This window comes from Herpailurus yagouaroundi, unplaced genomic scaffold (assembly GCF_014898765.1).
Source record: "Herpailurus yagouaroundi ecotype Mexico unplaced genomic scaffold, PumYag 141, whole genome shotgun sequence".
Taxonomy (NCBI): Eukaryota; Metazoa; Chordata; class Mammalia; order Carnivora; family Felidae; genus Herpailurus; species Herpailurus yagouaroundi.
The window spans coordinates 19200055-19218565 of NW_024412396.1; positions in this window are offsets into that span (position 1 = coordinate 19200055).

An 18511-nucleotide genomic window follows, 5' to 3' on the forward strand; every position below is an offset into this window, starting at 1 on the left:
TTATTTGACATTCTTCTTGTTTGTTCAGACTGTTTCCCATTACTTCCCCCAAATCTGACAAGCTGCATTATTCATTCCAATAGGATTTTCCTAGCCTATATAGTTCAACCCCTCTGACTTAAAGATTTACTATACTACCATCTAGATCTCTTTTCCCACTGGAATTCTATCTTGACTCAGCTTTTCTTTTCTTTCTTTCTTTTTTTAATGTTTATTTATCTTTGAGAGAGAGAGAGAGTGCACAGCGGGGAAAAGCAGGGGGGGAGGGCACAGAATCCGAAGCAGGCTGTGAGCCCAGAGACTGATGCAGGTCCCGAATCCATGAACCATGAGATCATGTCCTGATCTGAGGTCGGACCTTCAACTGACTGAGTCACCCAGGCGCCCCTTGACTCAACTTTTCTTATAAGACACACTAGTATTGTTTTTCTTTTTTCTTTTTTTTTTTTCTTTTTTGGCAAGGATCATATGGAGCAATTTATACTTCCTGAGTCAATTTCCTCTTCATCCATTTTCTGTTTCTTGTCTTTCTTCTCTTTAATACTCTGAAATCATATAATAGTTATCACAAACTCTTACTCTCTAAGTAAATAGTTATTTCCTCATCTTCCATAATTCTAAAGATTGTTTCACATTACTGATCTAGCTCACTCTTTTGAAGCTTCCCTCAGATTTGCAAAACTCTTCTCATGCTTAGATCTCTACCTGCCTTGGGAGAATTCCCTTGTCAGTACACACAGAGTCTACACTCCTCACAAACAGCTCAGCCTCACTGCAGCCTCTGTGACATTAATCAGCTGCAATACAAGAACTGCTTACTTACATCAGGTTAGAGGGCAGGTGGCCATTTTCCTGCAATTTGCTCACCTGCTTAGATGGTCTGGATCCTGAAATACTTCTCTATCTCTCATTGCAAATGGCATTTTTTAATCAACCATGTTATGTCTAATTTGAGCCCTGTGTTGTGTACAACATTGCTATTTTACACAGTGACTGTAACTCTGCCTGGGATCACTGTCTAGATCAGGGGGCTGAACAAAGACTCTACTCCGGCTCAAACTCTGTAAGCTACTCCACATAGCAACGTGTACTGATGATGTGGATTTCAGCCTCAGTTTTGCTGAGAACCATACTCATCTCCTCTCTCTCTCTCTCTCTCTCTCTCTCTCTCTCTCTCTCTCTTTCTTCTGACACTCTTTCCCCTTTTCTGTCTTCCCTCTGTCCCCTCCATCAGTCAGATATCGAGCCTCAGCATAGCTTTGCCCATTCTCCTCCTTGGTGGGTATTCAGCTTCTCCTCATTTTTCATGACCACAAATTGCTTTAAATTTCATTTTATTTGCTGCTTGCTCTTAAAACAGTATCTGGCACAGTAATGCCATTCAGTAATATCAACTTCTATTATTATTTTACTTCTGCCCATTTCAAACCCTGGGAAGACCCAAGATCTGGGATTTTATCTGACATCAATTGCGTGTGCTGTGTAGTCTATCTCGAATCATTTCTTCTTCTTTTACCAAAATGTGTGTGTGTTGGGGGTAGAGAGTGGTGGGAGGGATGTATAAAACTATTCACTGGCATACGGAGATGCCACATAAATTCCTACTACATCTTTTTTTGGTCTTTTTGTGCTCATCTTTTCCTTCCAAAGGCCATTGAATTTTCTGTTCAGTACACAGAGTCTACCTCTTTCATATATTTTCCCTACCCACTACAAGGCATAGTATTGTTTTCCTTTGGTCTACTAAAAATATTCCACCCTTGAGACACCTGGGTGCTTCAGTCAGTTAAGCATTTGACTCTTGATTTCAGCTCAGGTCATGATCTCATGGTTTGTGAGTTCAAGCCTCGCATCAGGCTCTGCCCTGAGAGCATGGAGCCTGCTTGGGATTCTGTCTCTTCCCTTCTCTGTCTGCCCCTCCTGCATGCTATCTCTCTCAAAATAAATAAATAAACTTAAAAAAAATATTCCACTCATGTAGTCCCTTGCATGATTTCCACTTTTTGGTACGCCTTTGACCCCAATTTAATCAGGTGCCTTGAGAGCCCAGTCTATTTTCTGAGCTAAGTGCACACAAGCATACACACAAGATATACATATTCATGCTCACACCCCCATGAGTGTAAAATTTTCCTGAAGTCCAGAGTAATTAGTCAGAATCTAAGACCTTATAGCAAGTTAAATCAGAAAGACCAAGTAAAGCACAAATTTACAGCTGTATCATGAAAAACCTTGCACGTTCATAAAAAAAAAAAAAAAAAAAAAAAAAAAACCCACACAAAAAAACAACTCTGCCAGCCCAAGGACTGTTCAATTAGACTCTTTGATGGTAGAATTTATTCTAAAAAAAACCTCACCTCCATGCTGTGCCATTTCTACATAAGAATTGGAGAGAACTATGCAGATCCTGCACCTGTTGAGTTATACAGAAAATCTACAGGAAACCCAGAGTTCAAGTGCATGTGATTAAGTACAAAAGATTAGAATAAAAACCTTAGGTGGTTATGGTTTCTGCTGTTATTTTAACTCTCCATGCTCTTGTACATCATATATCATTAGTGGGCAAAAATCACATAATAACAAACTACTAGCCTTATGCCTAAAGTTCTTAGACAATGGGTATTATGTGAACATCTATGGCTATTCTGAGCGTATCAAATGATCAAGCCAAACAGAAAGGTTATCACGTTGTGCTTATGAATTTTGGTAACGAGGGGCCTTGTGTTTCGCATGTCTGTGATTCTGGAGAGCAGATTTCAGTTGAGCCTTGTGGCAGCTCCTGCAGGGGCTAATCAGGAGAGCTGCTGTGACTAAAACTGAAGTTGCAGCTGCTTGGGAGATGATTTTCATTAAAGCTGCCTGCCAGTGTCAACACAGAATCCAGACCGACCAGATTTTAGAAAAAAAATGTGATACTTGCAAGGCACTTGGGCACAGTATTCATAATTTTCTAATGATGGCATTGTCTCTTTTCACCAAGAATGGAAATAAAGTCTTTAAGCAATTATTGACATAGAATTCACCCTATAACAGCTTGGCTAAATGTGAACATTTCCATTATCTCCTTCTATCTGATAATAATGATAATAATAATAATAAATGTGCAAATTTTGTCATGGAATATACATGTCTTCAGCATTTGAAAATGAATTACAGCTATTGATATTTTGGAGTATAATCCTAAATAGTGGTAAAGTCATGGAGTTCTGAGTAATGATGTACATGTAAAAATATTGGTAAAAAATTTGGGGGTTTATTTAAGGACAGAAGTTAATCTTAAATTTATATATAACTGCACTTTTTTCCTTGGTTTAAAAAAAAGTAGCTCTATCTATAGAATTATTTCTAGTAAGTTAATAGGTTCTTAGGAAAAAAAAAATACATGACTTAGAGGAAACCTCTAATAGATATCAAAATTTTTATGGCCATTAAGATATTTAAAAATACTTATGGAGTGCCAAGGTAGCATAGTCCGTTGAGTGTCTGACTTGGGCTCAGGTCATGATCTCGCGGTTCGTGGGTTCGAGTCCTGCTTCGGGCTCTGTGCTGACAGCTCAGAGCCTGGAGCCTGCTTCACATTCTCTGTCTCCCTCTCGCTCTCTGCCCCTCCCCCACTCTCAAAAATAAATAAACATTTAAAAAAAGATATTTATTAAATCACATTATCTTAGCTGTTTTAGTGTTAGTATACAGATTTCAGATGGTAAGGTGATGACTATAAAATGATATAATTCTTTATTAAAATAAGTTTAGTGCTTCAAAACTAGGTTGATAATAAAAAGACAGGAAGTGTTATTTTCCAAAAGAAATACAGTGATGATGAGCCACAGAAGTGCTGTATTATGGGGCGCCTGGATGCTCAGTCGGAAGAGTGTACAACTCTTGATCTTGGGGTCACGAATTGGAGCTCCACATTGGGTGCAGAAATTACTTTAAAAAACAAATAAAACGATGTTTTAAAAAGTTCTGTATTATAATAATGGTACTTGGTGTCAGTGTAAAAAAAATGAAAAACAAAACCCTTCCCTCCATTGCTTTACCCCAACAACTATATTGTTTCTTTTTTTTTTAAATTTTTTAATGTTTATTTATTTTTGAGAGAGAGACAGAGTGTGAGCAGGGGAGGGTCAGAGAGAGAGGGAGAATCTCTCTGAATCTGAAGCAGGCTCCAGGCTCTAAGCTGTCAGCACAGAGCCCAATGTGGGGCTCAAACTCACACACTGTGAGATCATGACCTGAGCTGAAGTTGGACGCTCAACTGACCAAGCCACCCAGGCGCCCCTATATTATTTCTTCAGTCACATGCAAATTATATTTGATTTTTTAATAAGTTAAATTTTTATGGGAAGTAGTGAAAACATATCTTAATTCAAGACTATTTCATTCCATCTTGCATCCAAGCACTTTCCTGGTCTATTGGACATTCCTCCTATGCTTCTGAGAGTAGCTGATAGTATTCCACAATTAAGCCACATCTCTGACATAAAACTTGTATTTAATAAATATTAGTTTACTACATGATTTTTTCTAGTTTCTATCTCAATCTCTGATCCTTATCAGGCTCTGTTCCAAAATACAGAAGATCTGAATGTTAGGAGGATTTTGCAGCGATACCAGATCAGAAATACACCTGTAAATTTATGATTGCTGATAAGAAAAAGTTTAGATTGTTAATAGCATATATTTGTATCTTTTTAAACAAACACAATAAAATGCTTCTTATTTTAGTCATTAGGATATAAACTGTTTTTTTTTAATGACCGAAAGAAAAATAGAATCAAAAATAGGATCAATCCATAAAAGAAGTTAGTTTTTAGACATCTTTCAAAATTGCCATTAACAGGCACTCACTAAGGAGACATTACTATCTTAGAACATGTTCTTCAAACACAGAAATGCACTGGCATTTATCATACAATCTCTCAAGGTAATATAAATTCTAGGAGAGGCAAAAGTTTACTAAGAAGGAAAAGAAAGAAATGATACTGCCTGATGAGACTAAGCTGTCAAAAAGCTGTAGAACTTGCCTATCCCCATTCATGAGGTTGATCCCTCTGCTTACAGGTGCCAAATGGTAATTCCTAATATGCATGTGTTATATGAATGTGTGTGCATAACAAGTGAACATAAACATGAGTTTTTTAATTAAATTACTATATCTCTACAGAATGCTAGTCATTATATCAGCCCTCCCACTTCGATCTGAGAACAATTCATATAGGCTTAATAATACTTGATACAATGTAACTGCCCCCAAATTATCAGCTGTTCTCTCCAGCTCCACTTCTGTTACCTAGACAGGGGGCGGGGGGGGGGGGGTCCCAATTCAGTATGCTACCTTAGTCTGCCCTTCTGAATAGCACATTTGTTCTAGATTTTATTCCTCTTCTTTCCCTTCTTAACATATTGGGTTCACTATTGGTGCATAACTGTACAATCTGAAACAGAATTTTGAAATAAGTTTTCATACATTAAAATCTCTCTTCTCAGCTGAGACTAGGGTAGTGAGTAATGTGAAAATGTCAGACACTATGACAGGGTCAGTTCGTGCATTGTCTCCCCAAATGTACCTGTTATGTAGCTGCATTTTCTGCACATCCCAAAGACTGGCTCAAAATTCAAATTTTCTGATGATTTATACCCTGACTGATATGCCCAAATTCGAAAGACCCCCAAGAACAAACCACCAGAGTCCAGAGTCAAAGCCAAGCGGCAAGGGTTGTTTATTACAGGTTCGAACCGGGACCTCCACGCACTCGTTACCGGTGACGCTGAGGTCCCGAGTGAGGATCTTACAGCTTCTTTTATAGACAGGCACAAACAAGTTAGGGATTTTTTTGCGGTTACAGAGCTGTTATTGGTTGACATTTAAATTTGAACACTCAGCAGAACTTGATTGGTTCCCGCCTTTTTTTTCAAACCACTCAGCAGAACTTGATTGGTTCCCGCCTTTAGGTCAGACCACAATCGCACGCCCTGGCTGGTTCCGGGAACCGCGGTGGGGGGTGGGGGGGGGGGTTAGGGGGGGGGGGGGTGGGGAGGGGGAGAGGTCTTTTCTTTGCAGTTGTGAGTACACCTGGTAATTTTTCTCTTAGTCTCTCATGACCTATTACTTAAAGGAAAACCAATATCTGTCATATATTTTTCCACAAACACCTTGGTAGAAGTTTGAATAATCAGTAAATACATGAAAAGTGAGTATTAAGAGGAGATGGAGGGGAAGGGAAAGGCATTAAATACTGAGATGGTGCATATTTGGTGGTAAGATAAATTTGAAAATTTTCTATGTACATGCACCTTTATTCTGCTGATAACATTAACTTGTGTACATATGTAACAGCTGGAAAAAATTCTCTTGGCATTATATTCAAACTTCAAAAACAAACTGCTTCTCTACAGACCAGGTGACTAGCAACAATTTTCAGTATATTTGAACTTGCATATCTGAAAAGCCTCATTGGAACTTTATAGCACTAATTATGGTATAGCAATGAATTCTTGACTTTAAACGTCAGCAAATGAATTTTGAAAATGACTAATGCTGCAAATATGCAATACACCCCAATTACTCCTTCCATTCCTCTCTTTCCCTCTCTCTTTCCCTCTCTCTCTCTCTCTCTGTCTCTCTCTCTGTCTCTCTCTCTCTCTCTCTCTCTCTCACACACACACACACACACACACACGCACACACACACACACACACACACTAAATCGTTATGTTGGGAACATATTTTTTAGGTCTAATTAATCATTTTTTTTTAAATTTTTTTTTCAACGTTTATTTATTTTTGGGACAGAGAGAGACAGAGCATGAACGGGCGAGGGGCAGAGAGAGAGGGAGACACAGAATCGGAAACAGGCTCCAGGCTCTGAGCCATCAGCCCAGAGCCCGACGCGGGGCTCGAACTCACGGACCACGAGATCGTGACCTGACTGAAGTCGGACGCTTAACCGACTGCGCCACCCAGGCGCCCCTAATTAATCATTTTTACCTGAGGCATAACAATATTTTTAACAATAAAACTGTGGTAGTTAGACAATTATCACTTTACTGACATTCAGGGAACAAAGATTTTAGTAAAATTAAAATATCAATCCTCTGACTTTAAAAGAATAGACAACTCTTGGAAACTTACCAAATTTTTCAAGTTAGCAAAAATAGTGATGTAGTGAATTTTATGTAGCATTTATAGATATTGCTATATAGATTATAAGGAAAACCTTCACAAATAGAGTGGGGGGAGAAATAGGAAAAAAAAAAGAAATTAGCTAAAGAAAAAAAATCATGTACAGGAAATCATATATACGTAACTAATAAGGTCAGTGCTTCCGCCACTAAATTTAGACTATACCGTATTTATACATCTTTCTTTACCAACTGTCCAAAATTCCCTGCCTTCATCTAATACTTCAGTTCTCACAGCTTTATACTCGAAATGGAGATTAGGTAATTCAAACCTACATTCCTAAGGACTTGGAATCCTTTGCAATAGTCTTGTCTATATTCTTTCTCTAGTATTTACCTCTGATGGTGATTTAAATACGGAACTTCAGGGATGTCCTAGAGGCTGTTCACACCCTACTCTACCCAGTTTTATAGCACCATACCATTTCCCCTTGGTGGGAAAGACCTTAACTCTAGTCAACAACTAAAACCGGTTATACCTGTTCACCCTATCATGCTGAATATTCTGTGGCCAATCCTCCAATATTTTATTTTAACAAGACTGAAGGAAATCTATAGGAGACCTCAGTTTTAAAATAAGGAAGATAATAGAATATGCAGAATTGAGCATCTTTGGAATGTGATTTAAATAAGAAACAAAAACAAAATGAAGTGAAAGTATGAATTGTCATTCTCATGCCTTTAAACCAGGAATGGCTGCTATAGTGAAGTCAACTCAATGTGGACTCCAAGCAAAGGTGATTTTTCAGAGATATACTTAAGTAGGCAAGCAGCTGTCACAACATTGTTTGGAGACAAAAGTTACCCAAATAAATACTTTATAGTGGAGGGAAATGGTATTTTCAGACAATGTATGGATTTAAATTCAGAAATGTTATTTTATTTTGTTTTAATTCCAGTACAGTTAATGCAATGCTATATTAGTTGCAGGTGTACACTATAGTGATTCACGAATTCAATACATGACCCAGTACTCATTACAGGTACACTCCTTAATCTCATTGCCTTTTTTACCCATCCCCACCCCCTCCTCTCTGCTAACCATAAGATTGTTCTCTGTACTTAAGAGTCAGGAAATCTAGGTTACAATTTTAGTTCCTGAGAGGGCCAATTCTCCAAAATCCAAAAATCCACACCTCTATAAAAGCAATGAGAACTAAAAAAAAAAAATACTTTAAAAATCAATCAATTTTGAAATCAAGCTTTTCAGAATTTGGAAATCAGGTAAAGACCCATGACAATCTAAAGTGTGTTTATTCAAGAAAAATGGCTGAATCTCGATAAGAGCAGCAAGGTTATACGTCTTTTACCTTTATCTCATTCCCCACCTCCCCAGCTCTGAAGTAGCCTTGAAAACTGACAGCATGGCACTTACAAATGCTGTGAAAAACCAGCCACTTGGAAGCTAATGGATAAGACAAAATTGGGGCTTCCTCCACACCCCGGAGAATTGCCATTATTTGATCTGACTGGTCTCGCAGCTATTAAAAAGCTCCATTCTCAAGGGATGCCTTTATTTGATCTGATTCAGGGCCTGCTCTGTGAAAACTGCTCTATCCTCAGGACATTTACCAAAAACAATTAGTAGTAATTGTTTGCCATCATAGCTCCTGGGTAGCATTACCGGGTAGGGCTAATAAGAGGCTGATCAAAAAATATAAAAGGAAAACACTGGGAAATGACATTTCCACAGGGGCTTTAAAAAATGCCAACATATTCCTGGAAATCTAGAAAGTCAAATTCATGTGCTTCATTGTGAACATACTAAGGAAAGATGTGAGAAGGCCCTAATCTCTGCCCGCCAGTGGATCTTGAGGGTCTGCGCAAACATTGAATACTACAGATGACTTAGCAACCTCTTTCCAGAACACGTAAGGAATACCCCAGTACAAACACAGCACTCCTCAGCAATGTCTGGCAAATTTACTGGTCTAAGGCATTGAAGGACATCTCTTTATAATTATTAGTTGACCTCTGACTGAAGCAAGCAGAGACTTCAATAGTACCTCTGACAAGGAATACATACTCTTCAAAATACGTCCAGCAAAGTAACTAAATACACAAACAGCAACAATCACAAACCTGAGGGAAAAGAGGACAGTATGATTTCCAGAGTTAGCACATCACATTATCTAAAATGTCCATTTTTCCAACAATGAAATATATGACACATACAAAGAAGCAGGAAAGGAATAAAAGCACAGGAATAAAAGCAGTCAAGAGATAATGTTCCTAAGAAATCCGACAATGGGTACTTACTACACAGACATTCCATCAGCATTTTAAATATAGTCAAGGATCTAAAGGAAATCTTGCATGAAGAACAGAAGGAAAGTTGAGAAAGATGTCTTACCAATAGAAGATATCAATAAAAAGATAGATATTATAAAGGATCAAGTAAAAATTCTGGAGTTGAAAATACAATAACTGAAATAAAAATCCCACTAGAGTAATAAAAGCAGGTGTGAGCAGGCAGCATAAATCAGTTTGAAACAGGCCCACTGTGATTATCCAGTTTAAGAAACTGGGGAACAGGGGTGCCTGGGTGACTCTGTTGGTTAAGCTTCCACATGACTTTGGCTCTGGTCATGATCTCATGTTTTGTGGGTCTGAGTCCTGCATCAGGCTCTGAGCTGACAGTGTCGAGCCTGCTTGGGATTCTCTCTCTCTCTCAATCTCTCTCTCTCTCTCTCTCTCTCTCTCTCTCAAAATAAATGAATAAACTTAAAAAAAAAAAAGAAGAAGAAACTGGGGAACAAGAATGGAGAAAAATGAACAGAGCCTCAGAGACCTGTGGGACAGCATTGAGCATATCGACATGCATATAATGGAAGATCCTGGAAGAGAAGAGGAGAAAGAAGGAATATTTGAAGGAATCCTGGCTGAAAACTTCCCAAAATTAATGAAAAACATGAATCTGCACATTTAAGAAGATCAGCAAACTCCAAGTAGGATAAACTCAAAGAGATCCACATGTAAATATATCATAATCAAAGATTTGTAAGACTAGTACAAAGAATAAACTTTGAAAGTAGCAAAAGAAAAGTCACTCACCACGTACAAAGGATCTTCAATAATATTGACTACTGACTTTTCAGAAACCATAAAGGCTAGAAGGCAGGATGGTGATGTACTCAAAGTGCTGAAAGAAAAGAGATGGTCAGCCCAAGAATACTACATTGTGACAAACTGTATTTCACAAATTAAGGAGAAATTAAGAATTCCAAGGTAAAAACAGAATTTGTTGCTAGCAGACATGCCCTGGAAGGGAATTCTTCAGGATATAATGAAAGAAAATTAGATACTATCTTCAATCCATACAAAAAAAATTAAGTGTACTGGTAAAGGTAACTGAATAGAAAAACATAACAGACAATGCAAATGTAGTTTTCATTTGTAACTCTTTTATTCCACTATCTTATTTAAAATACAGCTGCATAAAGCAATATTTTAAAAACTGTATTGATGGGTTATAATGCACAAAGAGGTAATTTGTGTGAAAAGGAGGAGAGAAGGAGCTATACTGAAAGCAATGTTTTAATATACTATTGAAATTAACTTGGTATTAATCTGATATAAATTGTCTTAAATTAAGATGTAAATTGTAATCCCAGGGAAACCACTATGAAAATAAATCAAAAATATATACTAAAAGAAACTACAGCATTAAAATATAAAATATGAAAATGAGGAAGTTTAAGCAATCAGATTAATAAAAACCGAATTTAAAACTCAACCATAATTACCACATTCTGAAATAATCACTTGACTATGTTGGCTTTTACTTTTCTAACCTTAAAAAAAATATCCACATGTATTTGTAAACATATATGTGTTTTAATTTAACATGATATTGTAAACCTGTTTTGGTCTCAAGTTTGGATTTGAAGTGTGTGGTGGGGAATTTTAAAATAAGTTTTCTGTATATTGTAGAATCTGTAAAGATACACATGTAAACTGCCATTTTATGTGTTACATATGATTAAAATGTAGATGGTTTCATGGTGTGTTCATTTATTTTAAGCATATGAAACATTTTAAAGTAATTGCTAGTGATTTCATAATCAAGCAGTGAAAGTTCAAATCAAATCCAGTCATAAATATTCGCATACTCACATGATTTAAAGAGCTACCAACAATATACATGATAATATGCATCCTTTTTCCAAGTGGTTTTTATTAGTCTGAAAACAATTTAAAGAATTCTTAACCACAAAGTCTTACAATGTCAATTAATAAGCAAAAGCTGATATAATTTAAAATAAATTAAGTGCCTATTCAAATGCTTTTGGTTTGTGGGCACATGCAAATTTGGTTGGAGAAGTTATTCTCTCAGTATTCCCTTCACATGGGGATTTGTGTGATGTTTGTTTTTACTAAGAAGGAGAAAATGGAAAAGCTATTTCAGAACCAGATTTGATTGCTTTGAAAACAAACAAACAAAAAATGCTTTTTTTTTTTTTTTTCTTGTAGCTTTGGGCTAATTGCTCTTCCCTTCAAATCTCTTGTTTTCTTGTTGTTGCTTTTTTCCCCTTTATCTATTTTCAAGGTAGATTTAATGGCTTATGGGAAAAAAACTTGTTTAATTTACTTCTTCCCTTTGAAAAAGAATTTCTTCCCTATCTTTTCTTGCTTTATTCTCTGAACTCTGATTTTAGTCTTAGCATGTGAAGGAATTTTAAGCGGTTGTGCTTAATGATCTGATTCCAGAAATGGCATATCCTTATTTCAATTTTGCCTCTGAGAAAAACTATATTATCTCCAGAGAGCCCTGATAAACCTTATACATTTATTATCAGTCACCTTACTCATACCAGAGGAAGAGAGGAAAGCCCATTTTAGATGAAAACACTTTGAGTTAAAAAAAAAAAAAAAACTTCTTAAGGAATTTACATAATTGATTGTAATGATATGAAAATAGAACATGGATATGTTCCATACCCTCAGTAATTGCCGATTAACTTTAACATCAATACATGCTTTTGAAATATCTTATCCAAGTGATTGCTTATGTGTTATTTTCTTACACAAAAACAATAACAAGTGTTAAGAAATACTTATGATGACCAAGCACTATTCCAGGCCCCTGGCACGTGTCAATTCATTTAATATTCATAACAATCTTTTAGATATATATTATTAGTACTGCATTTTACAGTAGAAAATACAGAGGTCAGGGACAGGTTAAATAATGTGCCCAAGGATTGGACTTCGAGTAACCTCATGGTGGAAACTGAGATTTCAACTTCTATCTACTGTTACCTATTGTTATCACTAGAAGAATTGCACTTAGTATCAAAAATAGATAATATTTTCTAGTGGACGGAAGATAGATACATGGTACTATAAAAAACAGTGAAGATATAGACATTTACTTAGACTAATAAAATTTAGTGGCTGTCAGAGTTTCTCTGATGATTAAAGCTCTATTCACCATAAAATAGTAAATTGAATAGGGTTTGGAAGTACAAATTTGTCAAACCTACTCTTGAGGCTGGTTTATCTAAAACTGGATGCCAGATATCTACAATCTGAATTAAATATATATATATATATTTATTTATTTATTTATTTATTTTTGAGAGAGAGTAGGGGAGGAACAGAGAGAGAGGGAGAGAGAAAATCCCAAGCAGGCTCTACGCTGATCTCACAAACTGTGAGATCAGGACCCTAGCTGAAATCAAGAGTATGATACTTAACTGTCTGAGCCACCCAGGCACCCCTAAAATCTGAATTTTTAAAAGCATTTTATTGCTGATTTGACAAAATACAAGGAAATCTTAAAAAATAATGCTTTTAAAGACCTCAAAAATGACTTTTTCTATGTTTATGAAAGAATGAAAATTATGGTTCTCCCAGATATATAATAAATTAATAGTTGTGGCTCGGTCAGAGATTTTTCCAACTAAAGCATTAATTTATGGATTTAGGATAAATTTATAATTTCCCTAAAGTCTATTTGAATGAAAACAACAACAAGCAAAACCATACATTTTGAGCTCTTCTTAATATTAAATTTTTAAATATACTTTTACATTATGCACTTATTTTGTGCTAGGCACTCTTCTATGTGTTCCACAAATATTACTTCATTTCATCTTTCCACCAACTGTGGGCAGTGGCTATTGTCATCTGCATTTTCTAGTTGAAAAAATGCAGAGAGGTTAAACCGCTTGCTCAAAATCACACAGCTAAAATGTGGCAGACACAGGAAAAACACTTGAGATCTGATTCTTAAATTTCTGATCATAACCATTATCCTAGACTGCGTATCTTGGGCTAATAAAATTGTCAACAGTTATCATTCTTTCTCTTTCACACACACACAAAGTAAAACTATCCAACTACAATCCAATTCTAATATTTTATTGACAAGTCAGTTCATCCAGGGACATTATTAGAAGGCTGATTTAGTATATGCTTAATGGGAAAGTTGGATTAATAACTTGTAGGGACAGTGGTCCTACAAGTAATCTTGAATTACTTATGTAGTTATACTTCTAATATCACCACACATATTTTATGATGAGTATTTTTTTATTTCTAAAATTGTTTTCAGTAGCTTTCTTTGCATTAATTGGTAATGATGTTTTAAAGTCATGGTTAACAACAGAAAGCACTTACTTCTTTTCAAACAGAGTTGGATAAGTGTAATTGGAAATTAAAAACTTGTGAATCTTAGGGGCGCCTGGGTGGCTCAGTCAGTTAAGCGGCCGACTTCAGCTCAGGTCACGATCTCACACTCCGTGAGTTCGAGCCCCGCGTCGGGCTCTGTGCTGACCGCTCAGAGCCTGGAGCCTGTTTCAGATTCTGTGTCTCCCTCTCTCTGACCCTCCCCCATTCATGCTCTGTCTCCCTCTGTCTCAAAAATAAATAAACGTTAAAAAAAATTAAAAAAAAAAAAAGAAAAACTTGTGAATCTTAAATGAATACGTGTTCCCATCTTTCACCATGCACCAGTCCAAGTAGATAATCGTTAGACATTACAGACTAGACATCAAGGAAAGAGAGTGAGGCTACGTTCAAGCATCTACCACTTAACATTTTCTCCTGTATATTTAGAGTTGCAGTTAGAATACTTACAAACACAAATAAATTACACATAAAAATATACATGATGATTAGCCACTTATCATGGCTGTGAGAGACCAAGAACCAACAGTTTTAGAACATTTCATAACTATGCGTTACTTTCATACATTTTCTATTCCAGAACCTTAAGTTACATAGGCAGGTATTTTCCCCCATAGTTTTTGTATAAAGGTGAAAAAATTGATATTCATAGAGCACTGTGATTGCTGCTCATTAGCTGGGTATCTTTAAGATACAACTGGGGGCGCCTGGGTGGCTCAGTCAGGTAAGCGACCCACATCTGCACTTCTGCTCAGGTCATGATCTCACTGCTGGTGAGTTTGAGCCCCACCCCCTCCCGGCTTTATGCTGACAGCTCAGAGCCTGGAGCCTGCTGCTTCAGATTCTTTGTCACCCTCTCTCTCTGCCCCTCCCCTGCTTGCAGTCTGTCTCTTTCTCTCTCTCTCTCTCTCTCAAAAATAAATAAAAAAAAAAAAAAAAGAAAATAATAACACCTCCGCACCTCCATTTTTTAACCTAAAGAACAGGGTTGGCAATACACATTTCTTACTTGAAGACTTTCTACTAATACCAAAATAAAGCAAAAGAAAAGAAACTACATACTGCAAAGAGCCTTTCCTTGTCACAGTTTTCTCATATGAACAACATTAGCTAATGTTAAGGTCCTAGAGCATCACAAAAATTCTTTCTACAACAAGCATTCTATGATATAAAGGTAATATGTTATTGGCTGCTCATGAACACATTCTCAACCTAGTTTAGCAAGACTTTAAGTTATAATTTATGCAGTGTTCATATTTTTCTTTCTCAATATTTATATTGTAGGATTAAAAGTTTAAGACATTCTACTTCTGTTTCTTGGGCTTGGATTCATTCAAGGTTAAGTTTGTAATGCATAGCTCTTCTCCTTCATACCCTTAACAGGGATTAAGAGACTTGCCAGACCTATCAGGATTTTAAGAAGCATAACTAAACAACGGCAGATAATTTATTTTTAAAGAAAGGTAGTTTCATGCTGTTCAGATAGACAGACTCTGCCATGTAAAGCCTCAAAATTGTTAGTCCAAAAATGGAATAATAACCAATATGTACTGGAGTTATAGAAAGAATTGATACCTCATTTTAAGTACATTACTAGTAAGCAAATACTTTATAGTTCTGATAATTGAAACCCCTTTAAAAATACAATTTCATTAGACCACAACCCCCGTTAAAATGTCATTTACAAAGGCTTGGGTCATCATTTACTACAAATGGTTTTAATCAAAGAAAAATGCTCAGAGGAACAGAAGTGGCCAGTATTTTGTGTAATGCAATAGCTCCCCCATCTTACAGACTAAAGAATATAAACTGGAATTCTTTTGATAAATAATATTAACAGTGTCTATATTTTATTTTGTTAATTCTATCTTCTTTCCCTAACTCTTATAAAGAAGATAAACCTTATCATTGATATACCTGTCCCCAAAGGATCCATTATTTCTACATGATCTTCTCAGAACATAAAACCCTAAAGAAACTGCAAATATCCCAGTGATTAGGATCTTTAAAATTTATCTTTTAAAGATAAACAAATACCATGGATATTAAGTGCTTTTTAACGTGTTCTGAGAAAATAAATTTTCCATTTATTTGACTGTATGCTTTAAAGATGTTATTCCTACTGAGCCACTGAGGGTGGCTCAGTCGGTTAAGCGTCGGACTTCGGCTCAGGTCATGATCTCACAGTTTGTAAGTTTGAGCCGGGCATCGGGCTCTGTGCTGACAGGTCGGAGCCTGGAGTCTGCTTCATATTCTGTGTCTCCTTCTCTCTCTGCCGCTCCCCGACTTGTGCTCTATCAAAACTAAATAAATGTATTTTTTAAAAAAAGATGATATTCCCATTCACAGTCTTTTTTCTTATATTTTGATCACTTAATAACAGTATTCAGTAATTATCTCTCCAAGTTAGTTTGACTCAATACTTAAACAAATATTAAGCATTTTCAGTCTTGCAAAATAGCTAAAGAAAATAGGGAGCAAATGACTTCAGATCTCCTTAATAATGATTGCATAAGTAATGTAATTAAAAATCCTAAAACTTACTTATTTAAAACAAGTTAGGTAAAAGAATTTTTTCTGAAATTCCTGAAAAATTGCATCTGCATGTATAAAAAGTAATAGTTATGAAATTATTTTATATAATATATGATTTAAATTTGTCAATTTTTAAAGTTTCATCAGGCCCTATATACTGTAGTTTTTTTTATATTAAGCAGTATGAAAAAATGGAAATTGTATGAGTGCCAGGAAAAATAAATGCCCACCATATTAAAAAAAATGATTAATTGAAGAAAGGAGAATTACAGATATTTTTCATTTTTTGAAGTATGTATTCAGTAGCCTACTAAATGTAAAGCAGATTTTTTAAAAATTATCTTTTAATATTACATCAAAGACACGGTTCCATTTGGGAAAAATCACCACCACCCAGATTTGAGAGCATTTGGCAGTGAATATGTTGGCCAAAGCTATTGAATGTTTAATAATGGAGCCATGTGAGGACACTTCTAGAACCCTGTAGCCACTTATAGTCTGGGACCAGCACATTGGCTAGCTGGAGCCAGCTGTGTTCATCTCTTCCCAAATCTTGTTCACTGACCTCATACAGTAGATTGAAATCACCCAAGGTTGGGTCATTTAAACCACGGATATTGGCAAACCAATTGGTTATATATCAAAACATTCCCTTTTCCCTTCCCTATACCCTTCTGCCAAGTTGGTTGTTAAACATTTACCAGTGTTCTACAGCCAGTAGCAATTTTAAACCTATAAAATACCTTCCAGAATCAAATTTCCTTTTTGGCTGTGTACTCTGTGCAACATTGTCCAAACTGCTGAGATTTCTCCTACTGGTAATTCTCTGGCTCTAGAATTCTCTAGAACTTCTATTTTTGTTTTTATACTCATAATGTCCACATTGTTACAGAACTGTGCTTAGTAAATGAAAACCATTATCTAACACATGAGTTCTAACCTCAAAATCTAAGATTTGTCATCTTCCATAAAATTAAATATTGGCATTCATAAATGATTCCATAGATTCTGCAATCTTGTGAAATTCTTAAAAAAAGAAATATTTTAAATCAATATACTTACCTTAAAGCTATAATTTTATTTTTGATTCAAATATACATTTGTCAATAGATAAGAGTATTAGGTATGTCTACATACTTTAAGCATTTTTCTTAAAAATTAATTAATTTAAGCTAAAAGCACAAGTTCAACTAGAATAGAGGGGAGAGAAAAACAAAAGAAAATTAAGCTAAATCTAAATAAAATGCAGCTTTATTAAAGTGCTTTTCTTCTGCTTTTTCATTCAAATGTAATCAATGGAATTTAATATTTAAATAAAATATTTTATCATTTAAACAGAATTGATAAAAATTGTTTATTAACTAAAATCAATGTAAAACTGGAATATCTGTTTTGAGTCAGTTGGCCCCTGTAAAATTTATTATAGGTAAGTATTAACTTTAAAAACATTGGTTTTCAAAGTATAGGAAGCACAGAATCACATAGAGGTTTGTTAAAAGAGTCCGAGGCCCCACTCCAGAGTTTCTGTTTCAATAGATCTGGAGTATATCTGAGAATTTGCATTTCTAACAAGATAATGGTCCGGGATCATACTATGATAAGTACTGCTCTAAAGGTACTTGTCTTTTTGATACTGAGTTTATTAAGGCTAACCACCCTCTCACACTGACAAATTATTTAAATCTTTGAAACATTAATTGAGGTGTTGCCTAATTAATAAACCTTAGCATCTTTGCTTTAAGAAGTATAATGAAAATTTCTTTGAGGTTATTATCTGGTTGGTTCACAAACTGGCCCCTGTACATGGAGGGCAAGGGAAAACCAAAGAAAGAGGCAAATGACTGCAGGTTGGTAGGTGGTAAGTTTAATAAGCAAAAAAAAAAAAAAAACAAAAAACAAAAAACAAAAAACCTTAGATACAAGTCTTGTCTTGGATGGCCGGAAGACATGTAGATCTCCACACCCACTTGCCTGAGTCTTAAAAATTGATACAGAGGCCTTAACTGGGGCCAGTCACGTATACAGTTCAGATGGTTTTGTCACACATTGCTCTCTCAGACTGCTTCCTTGAAAGTGGCTTGCAGTGTAGGAACAGTGGGTAAAATGGACATTCCAAGGTCAGTGGAGTGGGTGAGGAGCCTCCAAATGCCTGGGTCC